Raw genomic sequence first — 25,483 nt, 5'->3', positions numbered from 1 at the left:
AGCACTGTCCCTTTGTTGATACAAAAATCACAAAAGGACTGAGGGACATCACAGGAAAAAAACACTTATTCTGATAGCCCCACCCTAAAAATCCTTGATAAACTGCAGTCTTCCGGGCCCCACTCAGCAGGAATTCTCATTCAGGATGTTCTCGCTGAGGCCTGAGAATCTGCATTTTTAATAAGCTTCCCAACTGGATCTCGAATAGGAGGCCCAGGCAACACGGAGATGCTTAAGGTTTATTCTCAGCTTTGCCTCTATAACTCATTCCCAGTTCTAACTTCATTCTCTTGCACTATTTCTCTTTTTTTTATAAGTGTCTCATAGAAGAAAAAAATCTTCTAATTCATAAAGGGACCTGGTTGTTAAAAGTCTTACTGGTATATGTGTATCTCAGCATAAATAAGTCTGTCGCATATCCCGCATTCACACTTACCAGGAAGAGTAACCTGGCATACCGTATGGGGCACCACGCCCACAGATGAAGACATCTGAATGACGCTGGGCCCCCACCTCCCTGCTGCAGCCCGTCATTGGCATACCTGAAAACTCCTGGCTGCGGAACTGCTGAGTCAGATTTCCTTTCCCCACATGAACAGGCAGCTCACGCACACCGTCAGCCCATGAACCCCAGAGCCAGCCCCTCACCTTGATCTCCGCAGACAGCGAGGGCCGGCCCTCCTACCTGTCACTGCCTGACACACAATGTATCACCACCATACAACCACCGGTCGGCACGACTGTCTGAGTGATGTGCCTTCAACCTGTCATCACACTGCAATGACCTCAATTTTTGGAGAAGTAAAGTCAAAACTCTACCCTCATCTTCAGAGATCAAAGACATATTTATGTGTCAGCCTTCCCTTCAACTTGTCTGCAGTCTTCTGGAAAGTCTGAAAAGGCGATCACAGGCCAAGTGCTTTCCGCGCCCCTCCAATGTCCCCAGGTCCACTCCCGTCCAGGCTCGCCCTGTGACCACCTCCAGAGGTGCCGCAGCCCTACAGCTGGCTGAGGAGAGTGACTGGCAGGGGAGGCAGGCATATTCCTTCATAGGGGCCTCACTATACTGTCCCCAGAAGCAGAGGGAATGACAAGACCCCACACTTCTTCCAGACTCTGGTCCTCCCACCCTGATTCTCAGAGAGGGCTGCAAGAGGCAGGCAGTGCTGGCTCCCAGGATTCTGAAGCTGGAGAACCTAAGAGATTACCTTTTGCCCAGCCCCTCTTTCCACGGACAGGTAAGGCGACTTGCACAGGGTCACCCAGCTCTGGAGTGAGTAGTCTCGCTCTCCCTGAGGGTAACCCCAAGGGGTTCAAGCTCATTTCTCTTCATAGTGCATTTATCCATCACTTTTACTCTCTTCCTCAACTTTTTCCAAAGGAAAACAGCCTGAAAGGGTGATATATATGTAAGAAAATCTTCCTAGCAGTTATGGCGGTGTTTGGGCGTGGGGGAGTCTGTCCAGCTTTCTACAACCACTGCCACCTTCATAGGCAGGTACTAATGGCTGGCTCTTAGGATGGTCTTGACTAGCAAATGAAAAGATGAAGACTGGGGACATCAGAGCCCCTTCACCCCTGTCCCCTGGCTCAGTCATTCTCATCTTTCATGCTTCCTTCACTCCCAACGTGGAGCTAGTTCAGTCCCAGAGGATACGGTACCTTGATGGTCAGGTTAGAATTATTTAAATGCATTTGTGATTTCCCCCAGAGTGATCTTGGTCAGACTTCTATCCCCTGCCTCTAAACCACTGCTTGGTGAACTGAAGATTCTCAAAGAATCAACAAATGAAGCGTGGTTTCTGGCCATCACCGTCTGGGTCTGCCTGCACTGCAAACACTCGCACACTAATCTCCCCTTCTCAGGTTTGAAAATATGGACTTGTTTCTTTTTTTTAACTTCCAACATAATGAATGAGTTTAAATATTAGAAGTTGAAATTATTAAGTAAATCATTTCACCTGCAAAGCTTCTATTTGCATAACATTAATTCATGATGGCAGCTAAAACAAATTCATCACATTCTGTATATTAGAAGCTGATTTATGCAGGAATTGAAAAAATCATGAGCTCAAAATTATGTTGACATGATGTACGTGCTCAATAGAGAAAGATTTTCTTTTCCTTTTTTTTTTTTTTTTTAAATCATCCAAACAGCTGAATTATGGTGAGAAGGGTTTGAGAAGAGGAAGCAGGCGAAGGACTGGCATCTGGGAAGATGAGTAATGCCACCGCCTCACGTGCGTGGCAGGCTCTCGGTGCGCGTGCACACTCCAGTTATTAATGTCAAGTATGCCAAAGATACTCTGGAAAATCATTACCATTCATCACCACTAACCGCCATTAAATTTCAATCAATTCAACTTAGCACAAGTGTACTTGAGCGGCCCTTACAGTTCCTTATAAATGTGGCTCAAAAGTCGAGCTGACTTATTGCATTGTCCAGCACACAAAGCGGCGCGGCTGCGCCCGCGGGCGCCGGGAGGGATGCTCTTACCACCCCAAGCATTCAGAGATGCTTCTTTCTCTGCGCGCTAAGAGGTCTCCAGTCCCCACAGGTCAAGACGAATGGGGCGAAGGAGAGACCACCGTTCCTTTTCTGCCTCTGGGGTGGGGACGAGGCAGGAAGAGGCTTTCCTGACAGTTTCCCGGACGCCGTCCAGAAAGTTTCTGACGCCGCCGAGAGCTGGGTAACGCGGCCCCTCTCGCGCGCGCGGCTCGGGGGAAGGCTCTCGGTTCACTCCGTTCACTCCGCAGACTGAAAGCTGAACTCGAAACCCTTCCCGGGGGCGCGGGCGCGGGCGGGCGAGCCCGTCCGAAGGGGCGGGGAGTCGGCTGCAGCCCGCGGCCCGAGCACCTCTGGAAGCGGTGCCTGTGCCAGGTGGGCGCGGGCTCCCGGGGACACTCGCCGCGCCCACGCTCAGGCCGGGCTCCCGGGCTCTCCAAGGCGACAAAGACGGTGGCGCGGGCCGCGTCGGATCTGGCCCGCTGGCTTTCTTCCCGACTCGCCACGAGCAAGGTCCGGCCTGTCCCCACTCGCCAGAGGCGGCTGGTGGGCGGCAGGGACAATGTGGCCATTGTTCGGGCGCCGCAGACCAGGCGGCGGGCAGGTGGGAGGAAAGCAGCGCCGAGCACGCGGGCCCTCGGGGCACAGAACGTTCCCCGGACACAGGCACGGTCCCCACGGTCCCCACGGTCCCCACGGGCCAGGCACCCCCCTCCTCCAGGCCTTCAGGGCTAGTCTTCCAAGGGCCGGTGATGAGAGAGAACTGCAGGAAGGAGAGGGGAGCAAGAAAGCAAAGTCAGACAGGAGGGGAGAGCACAGAGAAGAAAAAGACAGAGAAACAAAGGGGGTGGGAGGGAAATAAAAAGATACAAAGGGAAACAGGAGACAGAGGAGGGGGGAACACAAGGGCAAAAAAGACGGGAGGGAGGAAAGAGCCGAGAGAGGGAGGGGAAGTGGGAAGAAAGGGAGGAGAGAAAGAGAAAATAAGAGTCATAGAGGAGAGAAGGGAGAAAGAGAGTAGGGGGAGAGAGACAGACAGGCGGATGCACAATAGAACTGTAACATAGGCTGCCAGGAAGCCTCTGGAAAGAGCAAGAGTTCACCCTGTTTCACAGAGGGAAGCAGCTCCAAACCCAGCCGAGTCAGCAAAGCATAATCACACCAGGGGCTTTGCTTAATTACAGGTTTGGGAGCTAGGGCTGGAGGAAGAAAGATACTTAACTGTGTCCCAGGGAAGGCCCAGGAGCTCAAATGATCTGTATGGTTGGAGAACACAAAGGTCCCATCTACACACACACACACACACACACACACACACACACAGAGCCCACTGAGCACGATCCTGGACGGCCAGGCTAGGGTCTGCAGCTGTAGACAGGCTAGCTAGGAACAGCCATCGTGGGGGCACTGTAATGTTCAGTTAGGACAGGAGTCCCAGGGCTCAGCCAGTCCTGGTCATCAGTGAGGCACAGCCTGGGGGGACCCCACTTCCGCTTGCAGCAGGGCCACCCGCCCTCCCCCCAACTCACTCCTGGAGGCCAGGGGCCTTCGCCCAAGGGAGGAAATCAATCCCATGCTAATGAATAAAAAGTCCCCTTTATTTCACTGCTGTTTTTGGTTCATTAAATTTTCCACAGATTTGCAGAGAAGAAAACATAATCAATAAACTCTGACAAAAGTGAACGTGTGAAAAAGTCCAGAGAATGGAAATGCAACATAAAAGTGATATCCGATCACAGATTTCAGCACATGACCAGCTGAGGCCGCTGAGGAATCTCAATGGACCATCACCCTCTTTCGGATTCCCTTCCCTTTGCTAAACTCTTCATTCAAGACAATAGTAAATGCACTACAACTTTTTTCTTATGCTAATGCATGAAACCAGGCACTCAGTTAAGACACTCTTCCCGGCAACCTGGTTTTTTAACAACACACATGCGCACACACAAAACCACATTAACTTATTCAACTTAAACCAAAATCACAAAGACACTTTAACATGTACTCTTTGGTCACATCTTAAGTAAGTTCTTTTCCCCCATTTGTATAAAAGAAACTAGAATCAGAACACACACAGGATTATTGAGGACGCTTTTGTTGATGAAGGTACTGGGGAAAATATGATACTAACCACGCAGAAAGTACATAGTTATCATTGGTGTACTTTCCCACGGCTTTAAACATAGTTTTGAAGGGTAAGGATGTTTTTGTCACCCTCTGAATCTAAAAACTGATAAATGATTTTTTTTTTCTTAAATCCTTTATATTCCACAGCAAACACTCATATTAATTTCAGAGAAGATGAGTCATATTAAATCTGGAGTCCAGCGTTATTTGAAAACCAGGAAACTGTTGATCTTTACAAAGGACACTACTGGACACTACAGTCCAGTGAGGAAGCAGCCACAGAGTAGCTTCCTCCTGAGGTCTTTGGAAGCTGTGAGCCTTGTTCACTGAAACTGCTGCGTATTCCGCTTGCTGGGACAATCACCTCGTCCGCCTCTCTGCACTGTCTGGAATCTGAGTACAGTTTCTCTTTGGCATTCTTCAAGGGTTTCATTTGTCCATGCCTCTGACACTAACTGAAAAGAAGAAAGGGGACCTGCTTCCCTGGGGTTCCTTTTCAAAGGGCCCTGGCCCAGCAGGAACAGCTGCAGCTGTCGAGCCGAGGTCCACCTGGTCCACCTGCCTGGAGGCCCTCCGGCACCAGGAAGCAGGCCAGGGGACAGGTAGAGACCAGCCCCCCCTAACCTAAAGCAGCAAGGCTGGTTTGCATCACTCAGGTGAAAGAAAACCCTGCTGAACTCACACTTTCCCCAAGAAAAGACAAGCAGCCTTACCCCAAGAGTACACATGTGGTAGGACTCGGGTTTTGACCTTTAACAAGCCAGCCACGTGTGTAGGGGATCACACAGGCTTTCAAAGTGCACACGACAGCCTCCAGGTTCCATTTAAAGGGAATTGCCGGCATCTGTGAGGTGAAGCCCCCCCCACCCCCACCCCCAGGCCCTGATGGATGAAGGGTGTTTATTAGGCAAATATCCAATTTTGTCTGCCTGACTGCGGAATCCCATGGTTTGCTAATCCAGCCCTAGGGGCTACACTGTGTACAGGACACTTGTGGGAGTACAAAAAGCATGAAGTATTTGTGTATTTTTCAGTCCACAGTGTAAACAAGCCAGCTACAGGACACAGCTCCCAAGCCCCCCGAAGCCCAGCAATAAGCCACTGACCAGTGACCCTGTGGTCCCCTCTTCTGACCAGGCAACTCAAAGGACCTCCTCTGTTCATTGATCTCCCACAATGGGCCGGAGCATCCCTGAAAAAGTGGAGCGGCACTCCAATCTAAGGCTGCCTGGCCAGAAGGGCCTACTCCACCTCTACACAAACACTTCAAGGTGGGACAAGTCAAGAGTTCCCTCCAAGGCCACGGCCAGGGTCAGTGTGAGTTTGGGAGCGGTCTGGGAGGGTCTGTCCAAGGAATCTGAACCTTGTGTGAAATCCCCTCAGAACAATTTCCACGGGAGTTAAAAACATCTCTCACAGTGAGAGATGTTCCTCGGTGAGCCCGGACCTGGTTTGGGAGTGTTTCTCTCCCTCTCATTCTCATTTGCACCTACTGACTTTGAAAAGACTGCTCTGACCACCGTCTCTCACTCAGATGCCAGACCAAGGGCAGGCCAGTTCACCTGAGGACTGCCTCTGGGGCCCCAGGCTCCGCACCTAGAATGGGATCTTCCTGCATTAGTTTACATCCCCCCAGAACCACTAAATAACCTCACGAAAGTAGCCTATTTCTCAAGGCAGAGGAGAAATACAAAACCACCCTAAATATTTCAAAATATAACTAACTTTGGAACTCTCAGACAACTGACAACTTTCCCTCATGTGGGTTTGAGTGGAATTTAAATCTGGGAGAGAACATCTCCACAATTTCCCATAACCCTCAACCGTAGGAGGGAGAAGCTGCAAGTCTAGGAAAACGAAAGCAAGAAAGATGGAGAGGAGCAAGAAGGAAGGTCAGAGGCCCAAGGAGGAGAGGGGCCCCAGCCAAGGGGCAGACCAGAAGCTGGAGAGCCTAGAGCATAAAAACTCAAAACAGCCAGGTTTAGCCAAGGTGCTCTCCCCTCCCCAGGGAGACCAGCGTAGGGAACCACACAATGAATTCCCTCCCGAGGGAACAACTGCAAGGAGGCTCCCGGGCCCAGGAGCCCTGCACTAAGCCCGGGCACCCGGGAGAGGGAAGGGAACTCCCAGGCCACGTAAGGAAATGGACGGGAGGGGCCTCCTAGGTGAGGCGGTGCAAACAAACAAACCTCAGCAGGGGATCTGCACCGAACCCTCCTATTGCCCTGCTTTTCACGGCTGTATATTTTGGATTTCACAGTTTATTTACTTTACTTTTTGGCGCTGAGCCCCCTGAGCATGCCAATACAATATTTGTTTAAACACTATTTTATGCCGCTTGCGAGGGAAACGTTTACTTTCAAATTCTCCAACATCCCCCAGAGCCTCGTCTGCAAACAGCATATGAGCGTTTTACAACTGCTCCCTTTATCTGAAGCTGTCGGGATTAAACCTTCACACGGCCCGCGGAGGCGGCGGGCGGGGGCCCAGGACGCTGCCGCGGCCACCGGGCAGCAAAGCCGGTGCGGGAGGAGGTGCGCGGAGCGCGCTGCGGGCGCAGGAGAGCCGAGGAGCGAGACCCGCGCGGCCGCGCCAGACGCCGGGAAAGGTCTGCGGCCCCAGCCGGGATCGACTCTGAGCGCCACGTAAAAATCACACAAAAGAGACAGGGTTGCGGGAAGCACCCTAGGGGGGCCCAGGGCCCGCGAGCCCCTCAGCCATGGGTCACCAGGGTGAAGCGCGCGGCTCCATTCCCAGCGACTCGCGCTGTAAAAGTCGGGTTTCCTAGGAAATGACAGCAATTCCTGCCGGGCTGAAAAGGCGCGGAGTCGGGTGGACTTCCAGCTCCCCGACGCGGCGGGAGCGCTCACGCTCGCTCTCACACACTCACACACACACACACACACACCACGCTCCTTCCTCCTCCCCTCCCCACACCCCCCGCCCCCATCCAGGGAAAACGCTCCCCTCCCTAAACCCTTAATAGGATTGGCGCCCAACTCTCTCCGCGCCTCTCCCCATCCATCACACACAGATCAAGTTGCAGTAGTGGATTTTTCAAATTCCTCAGCAAATATACTTGTTGAGAGATTGGCCCGGAGGGTGGGGTGCGGGGGGGGGACGACGATGAGTGGGGGTGGGGATGAAAGTGAGGGGGGAACCCGAGGACCAAGGGAGGGATTACGCGAAGATCCCCCTCGGGAAGTCCAGCGGATCTCGGGGCGGAGGGCAGGAGGAGGAGGGGAACAGCAAGGAGGGAGACCGGAGAGGAGAGGCTGCCCGAGGGGGAGGGGGCGACGGGGCCCGAGGAGGGGGAGGAAGGAGCGAGAAAGAAAAGAAAGACGGGGCTCAGGGACGGGTCGCGCGAAGTGCGGTTAAGAAGTTCCCAAGTGTGCGCCGCAGCCCCCCCGCACAAGCACACTCCGCGGCCCACCTCCCGGAGTCCCGCAGCATCCCGGCCTCCGTGCCAACCCTCCACTCCGCTCCCGCAAAAACTGCCCCGGGCCCGGGCGCGGCGGCGAAGGGGTGAGGGCCCCTCCGGTCCACCGGAGTAGAGAGGCTCTTTCCCCCAGGTAGGAAGGGAGATGCAAAAATCCACCCCCACCCCACCCCCAGCCACGAGTTCCTAGCCCCAAACTCCCCCGTTACGTCCCCGCCCGCCTGGGTCAAAGCCCGGAGAGGGTCCGCCGCACCAGCCCCCGGCCCCCCTAAACCCGGTGGCCGGATCCCCGCGCCGAGGCACCCTCCGAGACGGCACAGCATCCCAGCCTGCCCCGGTTCGGCCGGGGTAGGGGTACTTCACGAAAAGCAAGCAAAAGAATGCCAACGCAACTTTACCGAGGGAGACAAAAGTTTACCTCTAGCACGCAGGTGGCCTCTGGGGAGCCAGGCAGTGGCTGCTAGCCCCCATCCCAACTTGGCTGGCGCGGCGACGCAGCCGGCGGCGGCGAGCAGGGGCTCAGGCCGGCCGGGGCGGGGCGGGCCGGGCGAGAGAGGGGGCGAGAGGCGGGCGGGGGCCGCGCCGCCCCTGTGGGCCGCGTGCGGGGAGCTCCCCGAGGCTCCGGCGTGCCGCGCGGCCCGCGCTACTTCCTCCAGCTCCTGCGGCTACCCCGGCCCTTCCTCGCCTGCCTCAGCGGCCGCCGCCTCCCGCTCCTTCTCGAAGTCTCATTGATGGGAGTTTGAAAAAAAGTCCGCGGAGTCGTACTGCCCCGGCTGGCGAGCGCAGGCACTCCCGCAATCCCGGCGCCTCCCGGGCGGCGCAGCGCCCCCGCGCGCACGGCCGCCGCACACCGGGCGCCGCGCACCCGCCCGCGCCGCGCGCACCCGCCCTGGGGGACCCGGGGGGCCCGAGGGGAGGGGGCTGCCGAGGACGCTCCTCCCCGGCCCGGAGCGGAGACGCACACCTCCGAGGAAAGTTCGAGCGGAGAACGAAAGAGCGCGCCAGTCTCCAACACTTTTTTTTAGGCGCCGGGGTGGGTGGAGGGGTCGCTAACTCAAGTCAGATGAGCTCGGGAGCCGAGGCGCAGGGACTGCTCTGTTTTCAATCTCTGAAATCACCCGCCCCCCACCTCCCGCTCCCCCTCCGCCGGGAGATGCCCGGGTCGCTGCTCCCAGTGCGCCCGCTTCTTCGGGCGCGGGGCGGAAACCGGGGACTGCGGGAACGGGCGGGTCCCGGGCTCCGCGCGGACCCTCTCGGGCCAGCAGCGCGGGCAGGTGCCGGGGTCCGGCCAGCGCCCCCCGCCGCGGCTCGCGCGAGTAGCCGTTTGGGCGCAGGTTGGCGAGAAGCGGGCGGCCTTCTAGGGTTAGTGCATGTGTGTTTTGAAGGGAGGGTTTTTGTTTTGTTTTTTGTTTTGTTTTTAGAGACTCCACTGTAGCTGCCGCAGCCAGATGGAAGTAATCAGAACCCAACAACAGAGGAAGAAGGAAGAAGGAAAAAAAAAACCTCACTGAATTTTTGGGCCAAAGTGTGTATGGGGGTGTGTGTGAAAGAACTTGTTAAGCAAACTAGGTGACTAGCCCGGGGCGCACCACCGCGCAGAACTGAGCTGCCGGGCTCGGAGAAGCATGAGGGCAGCTGGCCAGTGTCCCCCAAACCCTCGGGGACCACCGGCCTCTCCAGAACTGAGGGTCCTCACCCATTGGGAGAATTTTTTCTTCCTAACATTTATGGAGCACCTACTATGTGCTAGGTGACATGTTTTATTTTATTTAACCTACAAAATTCTGTGAGATGGGTTCTCTAATACCCGGTTTTACAAGGTGAGAAGACTGATGCTTAAAGAAGTGAAGTAACATGTCCAAAGCCAGAGCACTGATGCAACTCTGTGAGTTTCGGGAGGCTCTCCCATTAGTTCAACCAGGTTCACCAGTTCAGGGTGGTGGAGCATCTCCCTCAGCCCCTCTTCCCACCCTTGGATCTTGTCTGGAATGCGGGGGAACCATAGGCTCAGAGATCCAATTCTACCTTCCCTGTGGGTTGTGGCCTTCACAGGCCCATTTTACTGATGTAATTCCTTTTTGTCAGTAGCTCTCTCAGTACACCATTGACCCTCCCCTAACTTTATTTTTCATTTTTTAATCAAAGAGGAAGCATTATGATTCCCATTGCCTCTTACCCTCCTTCCTTCCCTTCTCCTTACCTTCATTTATATGAGAGAAGCAACAAATTCTCCTTGACCTAGAGAAAAAAATATGCAGAACAATATTAGAGCAATTTGATGCTAATTTTGTTTTTCTCAAACAGACTTTCCAGATGGAAGGGGTGAACCTGCAGGGTTTTAAAAAGCAAAACTTGCAAAAGCCAATGCATTTATTAAAGGGAAGCAAAATTTGAAAGGGGCTTTTTCTTTAAATATGATCAGATTTGCCAGTCCTCCATGCTATTTGTTTAAATTCCTGCTGAGCTTTCAGAACACAGACTCTAAGGAGACAGAAAAAGTAAACTCTCCCTCCCCTCCTTGGCCATATTTTAATGACTCTATTCATATCTACCCCAGGAAATGTGGGGAATCATTTCATGTTACTGGAATATTAGCAGCGTTCGCTGATTACTTCATTACAAGCTTGTCTCTGTTGGTTTCCTTGTGTTGTAAAGTTTGTAAAGTTTAAACAAATCAACATTTGGGGATATTTCCTTTTCTCTGTTTTGCTTCTCAGACCAGCTCAACTCCTGCTGGAATCCAGGCACTCCCATAACCATTCCTGGCTTATTTTGGCAGGAACGTGGTTGTGGAGATGAAGATGGAATGTTTTCAGTTTAAGGAGAGGCTGCCTTAATCTCTAGATGGTCAGAAGTTTGGGCACTGGAAAAGGCAACAGAGAGTGTGGAGCAGAGGCAAACTGATACAGCCAGAAAAAGCCTTCATCTGAGCCTTGGGACACCAATTCCTGGTCCCAAGTCTAGTACTAAATATATGACCTTGGGCAAGTCCCAGTCCATTCCGTCAGCAGCTTTCTGTGTGCCAGATGCTGTGCTGAGTGACGTAACATCACAGCGAGGGAGACTTGTGGGACCCTTTCTTCATGGAGCTTAATGTTTCATTAAAGCCCTGAAACCTCGCTTGCTCACGTGCCTGTTGCCTGGGGACCTCTCCATGTGATCTCCTTACTTAGACTAGTTTGGACTTCCTCGAACATGGTGGTAACTGGGTGCCAAGGGCGAGCTTAATGGGAAGTAACCAGAGGAAGCCCTGTTGCCTTTTAGGAAACCCTGGAAGTCACACAGCATCACTCAGCTGCATTCTGTTCGTTGACACAAAGTTCTAGATTGGAAGGGGAAGGAAAACAGACTCTACTTCCTGTTGGGGAACAAGATTCTGAAGAGCATATTGGGGCAGAAATGGTGCTGTGGAAACACAGTCTGCCACCCAAAGCTAACGAGACCCAGGGAAGACTAGAAGGCAACCCACCAGGTGTGGTTTGTGGCTTGGCTGCAAAGCCCGGTAGCAAGCCCTGAGCCCTAGAAAGAAGTGGGACCCAGCCCCTACCCTCCCGGAGTCCACACTCTTATCAAGAGATTCACAAATTCGGCCACAATTGAAGGACACAAAATGACGGACATCCTAAGTGAGGAGTGGGCTGTGGCCGAGGGGAGCTGGTGGTAGACTCAACCACCAGTCAGAGGCCAAGGAGGGGAGACAGTGAAGGCATCAGGACAGCAAGGGCCTATCATCCCAAGCGGATTGACTATGTGTTATTTTTTAGGGCTCCTGAGATGGCCCGTCTCACTGCCCCTCCATCTCAGCATGTGTCCCACAGGCTTTCCGGGATCAATAACACTGTATAATCTGGACCCTTTGACTTAAGGTCTGTTATGGTGCAGTTACGCCCGAGAAGACTAACACAAAAATTTTCTAGGGGAAACTCCTCACCGCTGTGGGGAAACATCAGATTGTTTCCAAAGAACAAGCTGATACAGGGGAAGTAGGAAACATAAAGATGGCACATGAAGGCACACTACTGGGGGCAAGGACACAAAGGGAGGATGCCGGGCAGGCCAAAGACCAATAAGTATTTCTAATGTGCGGCCAAATCTTCAACCGCCTCCTTACAACGTTGTGGGGCAGTGCAGGGGGGAAGTGGCAGGAATTCCTGTCCACAGGAGCAAGCAGCGTGAAAACCCTTTCCCTTTCAGGGGTGCCTGGAGGACACAGCCGGGAGAGATTCGGGTGCGGAAGGACCCACACTCTGGCCAGTGACTTCATTCATGCGTACATACGTGAGCGCGTTCCTTCACTCATACATTCATGCGGCCTTCCTGAGCTCCTACCACATACCGTGCGCTTTCGAGATAAAGAGGTGAACGAGCCACGGTCCTCGCCTTCCTCCACCTTCTCATCCTCGCTGGCCGGTGCCCTCGCAGGTCCCTGTGTCAGCTCAGTAAGGGCCCAAGGAAGCTGCTGAGTAGAGGACAGATTGCAACAGGAAAGAGCTTCGGAGGGCACATTGGCGCAGCCCTCCTGGGGAGGGGAGAGGGGCACAAAATCAGCAGGGCCTAGAGATCAAGTGAGTGTTTGCCAGGCTTTCTCCCCCTCAGGGCCAGCCTCTCAAGGGCTTTTCTCCAGATGCATTGTGGGTTTCTTAAGGAAACTGAAAAAGAGAGCATCATCTCGTAGCCACTAGTGAGTCTAAGAAATATCAACAGTCCTCACCAATCACATAACAGCAAAAGACATTATTTCAAGATGGCTTAAAAAAAATTATTAAAGACAACTAATGAAAATACAATGAAGTTATTATAAGATTCTGCACTGAACTACACATTGATCTTAAGGCTAGCCTCCTGTATTAAATTTACCTTAGATTAGTCACTTCTCTTAGGAGTTACCAGGAAGCAGTGGAGAGGCAATGTGGGGGATGGCCGTGCTCTGAGATGCCTGCTTCCTTGGGCTCCATCCATTCCATTCATTCATCCAGTGGAAAGGAGAGGGTGCAGAAGTCACTTGTAGGCTGCGTTTAAAGAACATTTGAACTCAAACCTTCCCCAAAAGGCATAGATAATTTCTCTTCTCTGACACTCCCTTCATTATCTATTATTTTATTAGTGTTTCAACTTGTCTTTTAAAGTGTTTGATGTCAAAAGTTTGTTTGTGTCTGAGCTACTTGGCGAGCCCCAGGGGTAAGGTCCCACTGCCTTTGAATAATTCGAAGAAGGAAAGAGATGAGTTGGGGAACCCCTGTGAGACCTGGAGGTGGAGGGCATGGGCAGAGTGGGAGCAAGAGCCTCGCTCAGGAAGGCGGGAGCTGGTGAGCAGCTGAGGCTAACCCTGGCAGGTGTATTGGAGAGCAAGGCTTCCCTGCAAATTAACATACCAATAAAAAGTTTCCATATAAATAAGCAAAACCTGTTGAAGATAAAATGGAAGGTAACAAAGATTATGATAGCAAAGAAAAAGAAAGTATAAACTATCAAGGTTTTAATATAAGAAGAAATTGTCCAAAACCTGAAAAACCATAAAACACCAAAACACATGAGAGTAGACTTGAGCAGATGGAAGATATGTGTTCTTGGTTAGAAACACTCAACATCATACAGGAGTTAGTTCTTCCTAGGTCAGTGTGTAAATTGTTGCAATCCAGATAAAAATACCATGTTTTCTTGGGATGGGGGAACAGGACTAGATAAGTTAACAATTATAAAGTTCATTTGAATAAAGAAAGAAGCAAGAATAGCCAGGAAAGCCCAACCAGCGTGGCTCAGTGGTTGAGCATTGACCTAAGAACCAGGAGGTCACTGTTCGATTCCCAGTTGGGTACATACCCGAGTTTTGGGCTAGATCCCCGGTAGGGGGCATGCAAGAGGCAGCTGATCAATGACTCTCGTCATTGATGTTTCTGTCTCTCTCCCTCTCTCCTTTCCCTCTGCCTGAAATCAATAAAAACATATTTAAAAATAAAAATAAATAAAATGAAAAACACCCTGAGGGGTTGTCTTACTGGCCTCAAGGACTTGGTGGAGGCCAGGATTTCCCTTCCCCTATGCTCCCATTTCCAGTTACCCAGGCAATTGTGATGCCTGCAGTCATGGGAGGAGGAGGGTATCGTGAATTCCAAGAAGTCCAAGAATTTGCTAATGTGTGTGGAAGAAATTTTCCATCTTTTGAAGTTTTCCTCTAGAACTTTTCCTCCAGAGTCTGCAAGTCCCATAGTCCTGTCACCTGGTCCCTGCCAAATCTCCTCGCTGATGGGACAGGGGCTGGGGCTTTTGCCTTGGTTGACAATTTTTAAGCAACTGGGACAACGTGTCTATTCTTTCTGCTGCTTTGCACGTTCACAGATGTCTGTCCTGGCTGGTTGTAGAAAACCTGTGTTGCCTCCGCAGGCGTGGGTGCCCTGCCTGGAACCCGCCTGTGAGAGGAGCCCAGGTCCCCAGAACAGAAGCCCTCTGTATTCAGGTCCTTCTTCATTCCAGGGAGCACACCTGGCAAAGCCCAAGTTGCATGGCAGAGTGGCCCTGGCCCTGCCTGAGCTCTGCCTGTCCTGTTGGCTACACAAAGCCTCCTGGGGCGATTGGCTGTCAACTCTGTTTCTGGTCTTTGTGAAAATAAGCAGGGAAATGTGGCAGATAGAATAATGGCCCCCAAAGATATCCATGCTTTAGTCCCCCGAACCTGTGACTACATCACCTTATATGGCACAGAGACTTTGCAGATGACATTACATTAAGGACCTTGAAATAGGGAGATCATCCTGGATGATCTGGGTGAGCCCAACCTCCCCTCAGGAGTCCTTAGAAGCGGAAGAGGCAGCTACTGCGCTGGCCACCGTTGGCTGTGAAGACAGAAGACGGGGGGGGGGCCCCAAAGCAAGAAAGGCAGTGGGAAGTGCTCTCAGTTTACAGCCGGCAAGAAAACGGGGACCTGGGCCCTAAATTCCCAAGGACCTGCCAGCAACTTAAATAAGCAGGGAACATATTTCCCCTGGAGCCTCTGGAATGGGACTCACTCAGTTCGCTGACAACTTGACTTTACTTCTGATCTACGAATGGCATGAAAATAAACTTGCATTGTTTTAAACCACTAAGCTTGTGATGGTTTGTTATGGCAACAGTAGAAAATAGACAGGCATGGACAGGGCCCTGGCTAGGGTCAGGACCCAGAGCCAGGCCTGGCTGCCCGCTGGTGTCCCTGCGTCCTTGGTTCCTGGGCTGTGTCTTCCTCGTGGGGCAGGGTGACCTCTTAGCCCATCCAAATCTGACCCTCTGTTAGGCATGTGTACTTTATTGGCCCTGAGTTTTGGAAAAAGAAGATGTTTTCCCTGCTGTCAAGCACAGGGTTCCATGAAAGTTCCTCGAAAAACTGAAAACAGAACTGTCACACTCTCCAGCAGTTTCAGTTCTGGACATATATCTGAAGGACACGAAATCACTTTCTCGAAAATACATCTGCCCCCCCCCCCCCCCCCCGTTCACTGCAGCATTTTTATAACAGCCAAGACTTGGACACAACCTCAGTGCCCTTCGGCAGATGGACAGGCAAAGAAAATGTGGCCTGTAAACGCAATTGAGTATTATCCGGCCATTAAACGGAGGAAGTCCTCCCATTTGCAAAACATGGATGGACCTGGGAGACATCCTATCAAGTGAGGTAAGTCAGACAAAGACAAATACTGTATGATCTCACTTATATGTGGAATCTAAAAACATCCACTCATAGAAACAGAACAGGTTGGTGGCTGCCAGAGGTGAGGGTTGGGGTGAGGGAAACTGGTGAAGGGGGTCAAAGGTACCAACTTCCAGTTATGAGATGGACAAGTCCTGGGGATGTGATGGACAGCATGGTGACTATAGTTAACAGCACTGTATTATATATTTGGAAGTTAATAAAAGATTGATCTTAAAAGTTCTCATCGCAAGAAAAAACTTGTATAACTGTGAGGTCATGGATGTTGACTGGACTCACGGTGGTGGTCATTTCACAGCATGTACATGTATCAAATCATTATGTTGTGCACCTTGAACTTTTGAATTAGGACTTGTATGCCAATTATATCTCAATAAAACTAGGGGGAAATCAAATTTAAACAAATTGAAAGCACAGGACCGCTTGCCTGCTTCATCAGCTGGGCTGTGGGGGTGGGGCGGGGTGAGGGGATCGGCAGGGGAGTGAGCCCCCGGCCTGCTGGTCCCAGAGCTGCCAGCAAGCTCTGATTACAGATGCCTGGCCTGCTTTGTGTTTTCTGCACCTGTGCTTCATGGAGAGGTCAGCATTTGCTCCCTGACGCTCCCAGACTGCCAGGCAGTTTGCTGGCAGCACTGGGCATGGGGCCTGGAACAAGTAGGAGTACCAGGAGGGGAGGTCTCCACTGCCCAGGCAGAACCCTGAAAGAGGCCTGCTGGGCCTCCCAGCCCCTTGGCTGGGCACCGAGTGCGAGAGTGGGGCTGGCAGGGGCTACTCTCTGACGGCACTCTGGGGCCTCCTGGCTGGACAGGCTGCTCTGCACTGCTCCCCCTGCAGCACGGGGCTGGTGGCCTCCTACCCCTGCACTTCCATGCACCGCAGACAGGCCCTGGGGTGCTCCCTGTCTCTTCCTGTCCCTGGGTCTGAGCCAAGGTGGAATGTGGGAGGCCTGGGTGGTGTGGGGCTCCCCACCCTGCCAGAGCTGTGTACCTCATCCTCAGGTAGCCATGTGGGAGTTTGAGCCCCTTCCTCAAAGAGAAATCCCCCAGAGGCTCAGAGCCATACTTGGGCAAGTTCCTTGCCAAGCCTCAGTTTTCCCATCTGTCAAACAAAGATAGTAAACAGTACTGACCTCAGAGAGTCGTTATGATAATGAAATCAGAAACTTCCTAATGAGCATTTAACATGCCAGTGCCGGGCATATGATAAGTAAGTGCTCAATAAATCTTACTGTTTGTTATTAATTACGGTGTTAACAAAAACATCATGAAGTCATTGTGAGGACTGAAGCAACTCACTTCTCGCCCTGGGCCTCTGTATCCACATGTGGAATAAAAAGGTTGGGCTGGACAGTCTCTGCAGCCCTGCCTGTCTCTGAGACCCTGGGCAACCTCAGTTCCCCCACCCTCCTCCTGGGCTGGTGGGCATGAGTCAAGCACAGGCCGATGCTGAGACAAAGCTCCGATGAAACAGCAGCACTCCGGGGCCTGGTTCTTGCCCCACCACCTGCTGCCTGAGGGGCTGCATCTGAAAGATGGGGGCAGAACTGTAGACCCCCATGCCTGCCCTGCTTTCTTCACTAGGCTCCCTGCTGGCTTGGCCGGATGGCAGCTGGGAAATGGGGAGTCTGGGGAGTCTGAGGAGTGATCATGGCCCCCCTAGCATGCAGAGCAAGGCCCGCTGTAGGTGTGGCGAGCCTTTCCCACAGTGTCCCCCCCACCTCACAGTGTCCCCCCCCACCTTCTCTGAAGACCCAGTGCTCTAGCGGCTGGCTCTGCCACCCTGTCCTGTACCAAAGGGTGCCCTGTGGATGCAGTGTGCCTAAAAGAAATAAGAGTACCAGGTCTGGCCATAGTAGATGATGAGTGTTTATCAGCTTTGGACAGGGCTGGGGTGGCCAGGATGGCTTTGGGAGTTGGAGCAGGACTGGGGCTAACCTGTTAGTGTCCTGCTTTTTCGTGTACTTCAGCCTGGGCTGACTTCCAACTACCAGCACCTCTGTCTGTTTGCCTGGGGGCCTGTCTGGACCCTGGAGACCTCTCTGCCAGCACACCAGCTGGAAGCCCCAGGGAACTATGTCCCTTGAGGGCAGCCTCCACCAATGACAAATGGGAACCTTGGGTCAGTGGCCCAGCCCCCATACCCCTCGGGTTCCTCACCACCTCCCAGAATTCCACATGGGACTCCAGTTGCCCACAGTGAGAACCTGCTGGAGAATATGCTTGTAATTGACTTCCTCCCTTTCCTGGTCTCACTTCTGCATCCCTGTTATGGGCTGAATGGTGTCCCCCAAACTGGTAACCCCAGTACCTCAGAATGCGACCTCATTGGGAAATAAAGATCGCTGCAGATGCAGTTAGTTAAGATGAGGTCAGTAGGATGGACCCTAATCCAATGTGACTGTGTTTTTATAAAAAGGGGACTTTGGACACAGACACATGCACACAGGAGAACACTAGGTAACAGAGGTAGAAATCGATGATGCTTCCACAAGCCAAGGAATGTCACAGCTGGCCAGCTAATGACCAGAAGCGAGTCCTGCTGGGAACCAGCCCTGCTGACACCTTGATTTTGGATTTCTGGCCTCCGGAACTGTGAGAAAATAAATTCCCGCTGTTTAAGCAGCCAGGTTTGTGACAGCAGGTTTGTGACAGCAGCCCTAGTGCACAGAGGAACACCCCCCCACACACTGGTATTTGCACTTCAATTTTTGTATCAGGGTCAGGAACCCAGGCTAAGGGACAGGGGACAAGAAAGGAGGTACATCCCATAGGACAGGAGGATGCCCACAACCATTACATTTAAGTGACCCCAAGAACTTGGGGGGCAGGGTGGGCAATCAGCACCAGTCATCGAGGCAATTGCCCATTCAAAACCCTCTTTTCCCAACCCTTCACTCCGGGCTGATGGAGAGGCTGGGCTGCCCCCACGCCCGCCTTGGGGCCAGCTCAGGGCTTGGTGGTCTGCACTCGTCTAGAGTGTGAGCTTCTGCAAACTTTCTGCAAAGAAACCAGCCTCCCGCTGCTGCAGACAAGCTGCAGACGTCCAGACCCCCCCCCCCCCCAGAGTCCCCCGAGAACACTACCTTTGAATAAAATAAAGGACACCAAATATGGAGAGAAAATCTTACAGGCGAGTCATGGGAAAGTGAACAACTTGCTTTTTGTTAAAAATGTAATGTTGCGCCCGGCCGAGCGTGGCTCAGCGGTTGAGCGTTGACCTAGGATCCAGGCGATCGGGGTTAGATTCCCGGTCAGGGCACATGCCCGGGTTGCGGGCTGCAGTCGATCAATGACTCTCTTGTCGTTGATGTTTCTATCTCTCTCTCTCCCTCTCCTTTCCTCTCTCTAAAATCAATATATATTAAAAAAATATATTAAAAAATGTAATGTTAACTTTGGGGGAATAATTAAGTCCACAAGAGTTCATCTTTCTGATTGGCCAAGGTCCTAGCCCAGGCTGCTTCCGGCTCTTGAACCTGAGGCCCTTTTCTGCGCTCAGTCACAGGGCTCCATTTACTGGTATCTGTGACCTGCCTGCCCTGGTTGAGTATCGAGGGCTGATGACCTGAGAAGCAGCAAGAGGAGTAGGCCCGGGAGGCTTGGCCAAACCGAAATCCGCAGAAGCAGGCCTCGGTTTCCTTTAGCTCAAATGGGCATGTTCTGGGGAGTACAGGACATTAAAAAGCTTTCCCTTCACCAGCTCGGGGCGCAGCTGAGCCTCCGGAAGTTTCTCTCAAAACCTGCTGGCTCAGCTTCTGGAGGGTGAGGCTGGGAGGCCCCTGAAGGTGGAGTGTTGGGGGAGGGCGGGTAGAGGGGCAGTGGGGGAAGGGGCGGCAAAGGTGGGCTTGGGGCTTAAAGGGCAGTCTGTGGGTGCTGGAGACTGGGGAGGGTTCCTGGTGCTTTGGGTGTAACTTGAAATGCTGCCTTTTTTTTTTTCTTATCATCGGAAGGAAATCAGACAAGAGAATGTGAGTTCATTCTAATAGAAGTCATTTTTCACCCTTCGCTTCCTATCCATTAAGTCCTCTCACTTCTGGTGATCATTTCCAGAGACTCTGAAAGGACTTTCTGTGCCTGCTGGTTCAGAGCTCATTAGGCCAGCAGACGCCTGCGAGCGCTGTCCCTGCAGCGGCCCCGGAGCGGCTGCTCAGCCACCGGAACCACTTGTTTTGGATTTGAAGCTCAGATCTGCATTAATCAGCTATGTCACTGGCAATAGGGTACTTAACCACTCTGGGCCTTAACTTTCCCATCTATAAAATGGGCATAATAGCAGTCCAGACCCATATATCCAATACCTAGTAGGCATCACTCCTTAGGATTGTACAGGAACTTCAGGTTCAATCTGTTCAAACTTGACAGCTTTCTCCCCTAACTGCTCTCTTTTGACACTCTCTATCTCTGTAAATGGCCCACTATCAGCCAAGCCACACACCGATTGCCTTATGCAGAAGGCTTCAAAACTATCTCATGTCACTTCCTCCAGGAAGGCTTCTTTGATCATGTTCCATCTCCCAGTGAATTGGCTAACTCTCCAGCAGGCCTCCACACCATCATATGTGTGTCTCTGACATACTAGACATGTTACATTTTAATTATCTGTTGGTGTGTCTCTCTTACTCAATTGTAAGAGGCTTTTGAGAGCAGGGACAATGTCTTAATCTTCTTGGAACCCCAGACCCTAGTGTAGGACCTACTTGGGATGGTTTGGGAAAGTCTAGACTTCTATTATCTCCATCATCCATGCTCCCTCCAACCCCAAATTCAAATTAAACAGTGTGTTTGCTTTAAGTTGAGTCCCCTAGCCACACTGCTGGACCAGACTGCAGTGCTGGAGTCTTCCAATACAGGAGTCCAGTGCTGCTGTCCAGGGTCTAGTACGCAGTAGAAGCTCAGTAAATACACACAAAATAATGAATGGATTCAAGAGTTACCCTGTGCCCTTCCTTCCCTCCCATACCACGTCCAACTAATTCCCAAGTCCTCCAGCCTCTTCCTCCTAGGCAGCCACTGCTCCTGTGCCAGCCATCTTCTCAGTCAGCCTTTTCCTGTGCTGCCCAGGCCCACAGCATTAGTGCAAGAACCAGTTGCTCACAGTCCCAGTCCCTGCAGCCATGGGAAATGTTCATGTCCTCTCAGAGGACAGGGTTCCAGGCAGGGTGCCCATCCTGTTTGTAACCCCTTGCCCTCTTCATCTAACCAAGCTCAGCTTAAGCATCCATTGTTCCCATCAGGGCACATACCCGGGTTGTGGGCAGCCAATCAATGTCGACTCTCTCATCATTGATGTTTCAACTCTCACCCTCTCCCTTTCTTTCTCTGAAATCAATGAAGATATATTTTTTAAAAAAAGAATCCATTGCTCCCAAGAGCCCTGCCTACCTGGCGCCTCTACCTGCTTCAATGCCCACATGTATTCAATCACCTGTTACACATAGTCCTACAGTAACCATGGTTCTGTTTCTTCCCAAAGATAACACCAAGGCCCCAGCATCTAATACCTAGTAGGTCTTGAACACAGTTTATGCACTTTTGTTATCTCTCCTCTCTTGACCTCTAGTCCTATTCAGCACAGACCTGCTGTGTGATTTCATCAAAGCACCTAAGCTCTGTCCTCAACATGCTCAGGAATTACACTGGAGGGCTCTCCTGGCCTGTTGATGCTGTTTTACCTGCTTTACTGCTGCCGTCTGTGTGCAGGAGTGACGTGGAAAGCCCGTGTGGGCCTGTCACTGATGCTAAGATGCCACACAGCATACCTAAACCACAGACCCCTGCCTTTTGCCTGTCAGGTATGCCTTCCCTCACTCAGAGGGAATACAGGGAAAATAATTCAACATCATAAAGGCCATATATGACAATCCCCCAGCTGGCATATACTCAACTGGGAAAAACGAAAAGTGTTTCCCTTAAGGTCGGGAACAAGACAGAGGTGTCCACTTTCACCACTCCTATTCAACATGGTACTGGAAGTCCCAGCCACAGCCATCAGACAGGAAGAAGAAATAAAAGGCACCTAATTTGGGAAGGAGGAAGTAAAACTGTCATTATTTGCAGATGACATGATACTGGGTATTGAGAACCCTAAAAATTCCACCAAAAATCTTCTACAACTGATAAATGAATTTAGTGAAGTATCAGGATACAAAATAAATATTCAGAAATTGGTTGCATTTTTATACACCAATAATGAACTATCAGAAAGGAAAACTAAGAAAACAATCCCATTTATAATTGCATCAAAAGAAAAATAAGAAGAAATAAATTTAACCAAGGATGTAAAAGATGTGTACTCAGGAAATTATAAGACACTGAAGGAAGAAACTGAAGATACAAATAAGTGGAAGCATATACCATGTCCATGGATAGGAAGAATTAACATCATTAAAATATCCATACTACCCAAAGCACTCTATAGATTCAGCACAATCCTTAGCAAGATACCAATGGTGTATTTCACAAAATTAGAACAAATATTCCAAAGATGTATATGGAACCACAAAAGACCCAGAAGAGCAACAGCAATCTTTTAAAATTTTTAAAATTTTATTCACAATTTTTTTGAGAGAGAAAGAAACGTTAATTTGTTGCTCCACTTGTTTATGCATTCATTGGTTGACTCTTGTATGTGCCCTGACAGGGGGATGGAACCCACAACCTTTGTGTATCAGGACGATGCTCTAACCAACTGAGCTACCGGGCCAGGGTGCAACAGCAAACTTGAGAAAGAAGAACAAAGTTAGAGGAATTAGCTACCTGATACCAAACTATACTACAAGTCCATAGTAATCAAAACAGCATGGTACTGGCATTAAAACAGACATATAGACCAATGGAACAGAATAGAGAACCCAGAAATAAACCCACACCTTTATGGTCAGTTAATATTTCACAAATGAGGCAAGAACATACAGTGGGGTAAAGATAGTCTATTCAATAAGTGGTACTGGGAAAATTGGACAGATATGTGCAAAAAAATAAAACTAGACCACCAACTTCCACCATACACAAGAATAAATTCAAAATGGATTAAAGACTTAAATGTTAGACTCAAAGCCATCGGCTTTGTTTTAGTAAGAAACCTTCCCTGATCCCTTGAGTTACCTTTCTCAATTCCTGCGTCTCCTCTCTTCTTCTGCCTGCCAAGTCCACCCACAGATGCCCCCTCAATGCAATGCACACCCAGGGGTGGCAGACACGTACCCACAGGTGAAGTGAGTGCCTGTTGCAAGACTGGGCTGCGGGACTCCTCTGGAGCCACCCCTCTCTCCGAGGGCTCCTGCCCACTTTCTCAGCTCTCCAGTGAAGTGCTCTGTCTTGGCTTCAGAGGACACCAGTGAATTTTCCTTTTCAGCAGAGAGAAATTATCATTATGATTTTTTCAGCTACACACTAGCAAGTCTACATCTTACCCCCTCATCTCTCCACTTACATGTATGTCTCCAGGCCCTGCTCATGCTGTCAGGACACTCGGGTCTCGGGTGAGCCCAGCACACTTGTGGCCCTCCCTCCTCTCCAGTCTGGACTCTCCTCCAGCATGTCCCCTGCTGAGTACCAAATGGGTCACAGGGCTCCCACTTCAGAGCCTTCACTCCCGCATTCTTTCAGCTAGTCACCCTTTTCTCCACCCTCCCTGTGTCCTCCGGGTGTCAGCTGAGATGTCCATCACTCCTGGAAGCCTTCCCTGGAATGTCTCTCACTTCCCATCACCTTCCCCTTCACTTTTTGAATTACCCATCCTCTCAATTTACGTATAGACATAAACTGGACAGTATTCTAAAGATTGTTGTAAAGCCTGATTTTTCCCTTTGACATTTTTCTTGACTGCCGGTCTAAGAGCTAGCTAATATCCTATTGTGAGGATGTCCAGGAGGTATCGAATGACTCCCCTGTTGATGGGCACCTACGTTGTTTCCACCTTCATTACTGCAGAGCATGTTGCAAAGAACATTCCTGTGCACACACCTTTGCACAGAGGTGGAAGAAGCTTTAGGATTGAAATCTGAAAGTAAAATTGCTGGGTCAGATGGTATATACACACTTTAAATTTTGAAAAGTAATTCCAAAGAGCTCTCCAGAATGCAAATACCTGTTTACACACCCACCTCCTGTGAAGGGATTGTCACTACTTGGTCAAGCCTGTTGGAATTGAACCCTGGCACATTCTTTCCAGAGAGCTATTTGGCAGCCTCTCCCAGAAACAAAGGTCTCCAAGAGCTTCCCCAGGCATTCCCTTCTCTCCCAGGCGCTGGGCACTCAGACCCTCCGCTATCAGAGTGTCTCTGGGGGCAGAGCCACTTCTGGGATGGGGATCACAACAGGAACCCAAGGCCTTTAGTACTTAATGAAAAACCCCTTTGTGTTGCTGATTGGCCTGCTGGGGTTTTGATGTGCTTTTTGGTTTTGTCTTAACCTTTCTGTGGCTTTGGAAGTGGCAGGTGCACAGAGCACACGCAGGGAAATCAGCTGGTGGGTAAAGGGATGTGGCAGGTCAGGATCCTAGTGGCGTCAGCCCAAAGTAATTGCTTTGGGGTCTTAAATTTCCCCACAAGGGTAGGCAGGGGCTGGATCCCATGGGTTTTGAAATGTATCCCAAGAGCTATGAGAAGCCACCAAGGACTTTTAAGCCAGAGTGCAGTGACCGGTGTGCCTGTTGATAGTAAATGATAAAGGCATTGGGCACTGAGCCGTGAGGACTCAGGTGACTGAAGGCTGGGTGGAAGGAACTGGTGTCAGCCTTGAGCAGCTGAGTAACCGGGTTTCTACTCCTCTGGATAATTTGAATTCCTCCCTTGCTCCTCGCATGAGGCTAGGATTAAATGACAATGGCCTTGAAACTGGCAAGTGTTGGGGGAAGGGCAGTCAGCCAGGCCCAGCTCCCAGTGGACAGTGCCCCCTCCTCCCCCATGCTGGGCCCCAGGACAAGAACAGTATCTCCCTTAGTGTTTGTAGAAGAGAGGAAACCACCGGAGTGACTAGACAGGTAGGATCTGGACCTAAAACATCAGGGCTCCCTTCACCCTGACTCCTCCCTGCTCCCACTCCCAGCCTCCTGCCCGAAGGCTTTCCAAGTATGCTGGCCGGAGTTTTCAAAATGCAACTGCTAAACCCTCTGCTGCTGCGCACTGAGCAGCTTCTTTAACCCTCAAAACTGCCCACGGGAGGGCACCTGCCCAGGCATACAGAGGAGGAAGCTGCTCCTCTGACCGGCTGAGTCGCCAACATCCCACGTCTGTAAGGTGGGGCCGGTCTCGCTGAAGTCTGTCCACCCTTCTCCAGGCTCTCAGAGGCCTGGCATTACAACTCCCAAGTGTTTGACGTCAGAATACCTGTGGGTCCTTCAGGTCCTTACCTCCCCTTTAGCTGGGCCACCCATACTCACTGTCCTGGGGGTTAGCCCACTAAGCCCTTCAGCATTCAAGAGAACCTGGGGACTTTGTCACCTGGCAGTTCCAGGATCCCTGGTCCCCTCACTGGAGCCTGTGCAGAAGAAAGACCAGCCTCTGCTCTGACCCAGCTGTGCCCCTCCCCCACCACCTTGGAGCCTGAGCTGGCACACAGCAGACAAAGAGGGGGCACAGTGAGTGTCTCAGGGCTGAGACACCCTTGGCAGAGTCCCTGGTGGCTTGGTGATTTTCAGAGTGGCGAGTAAAACGTAAGTCCCCTGTTTGTGAGTCACAGGCAGGCTGTCCTAGATTCTAGAGTGCAAAGATGAGACATAAGCATGCTTA

General features: G+C 51.3%; 1 protein-coding gene across 2 annotated transcripts in view; it reads right to left on the bottom strand.

The window, feature by feature from the left end:
• Positions 1-8,721, bottom strand: part of GLI2 (GLI family zinc finger 2) — a 236,947-nt gene extending 228,226 nt beyond the window's left edge. The window contains exon 1 of one of the 2 annotated variants that reach the window (XM_081143450.1): positions 8,491-8,721. The gene's annotated coding sequence lies outside the window, so the exon portion shown is untranslated. The remainder of the gene's footprint in view (positions 1-8,490) is intronic. The other variant, XM_081143449.1, reaches the window with a different exon arrangement.
• Between the last annotated feature and the right edge of the window lie 16,762 nt (positions 8,722-25,483).

This window comes from Miniopterus schreibersii (assembly GCF_964146895.1).
Source record: "Miniopterus schreibersii genome assembly, chromosome: 7".
Classification (NCBI taxonomy): domain Eukaryota; kingdom Metazoa; phylum Chordata; class Mammalia; order Chiroptera; family Miniopteridae; genus Miniopterus; species Miniopterus schreibersii.
This window is presented reverse-complemented; position numbering and strand designations above follow the sequence as displayed.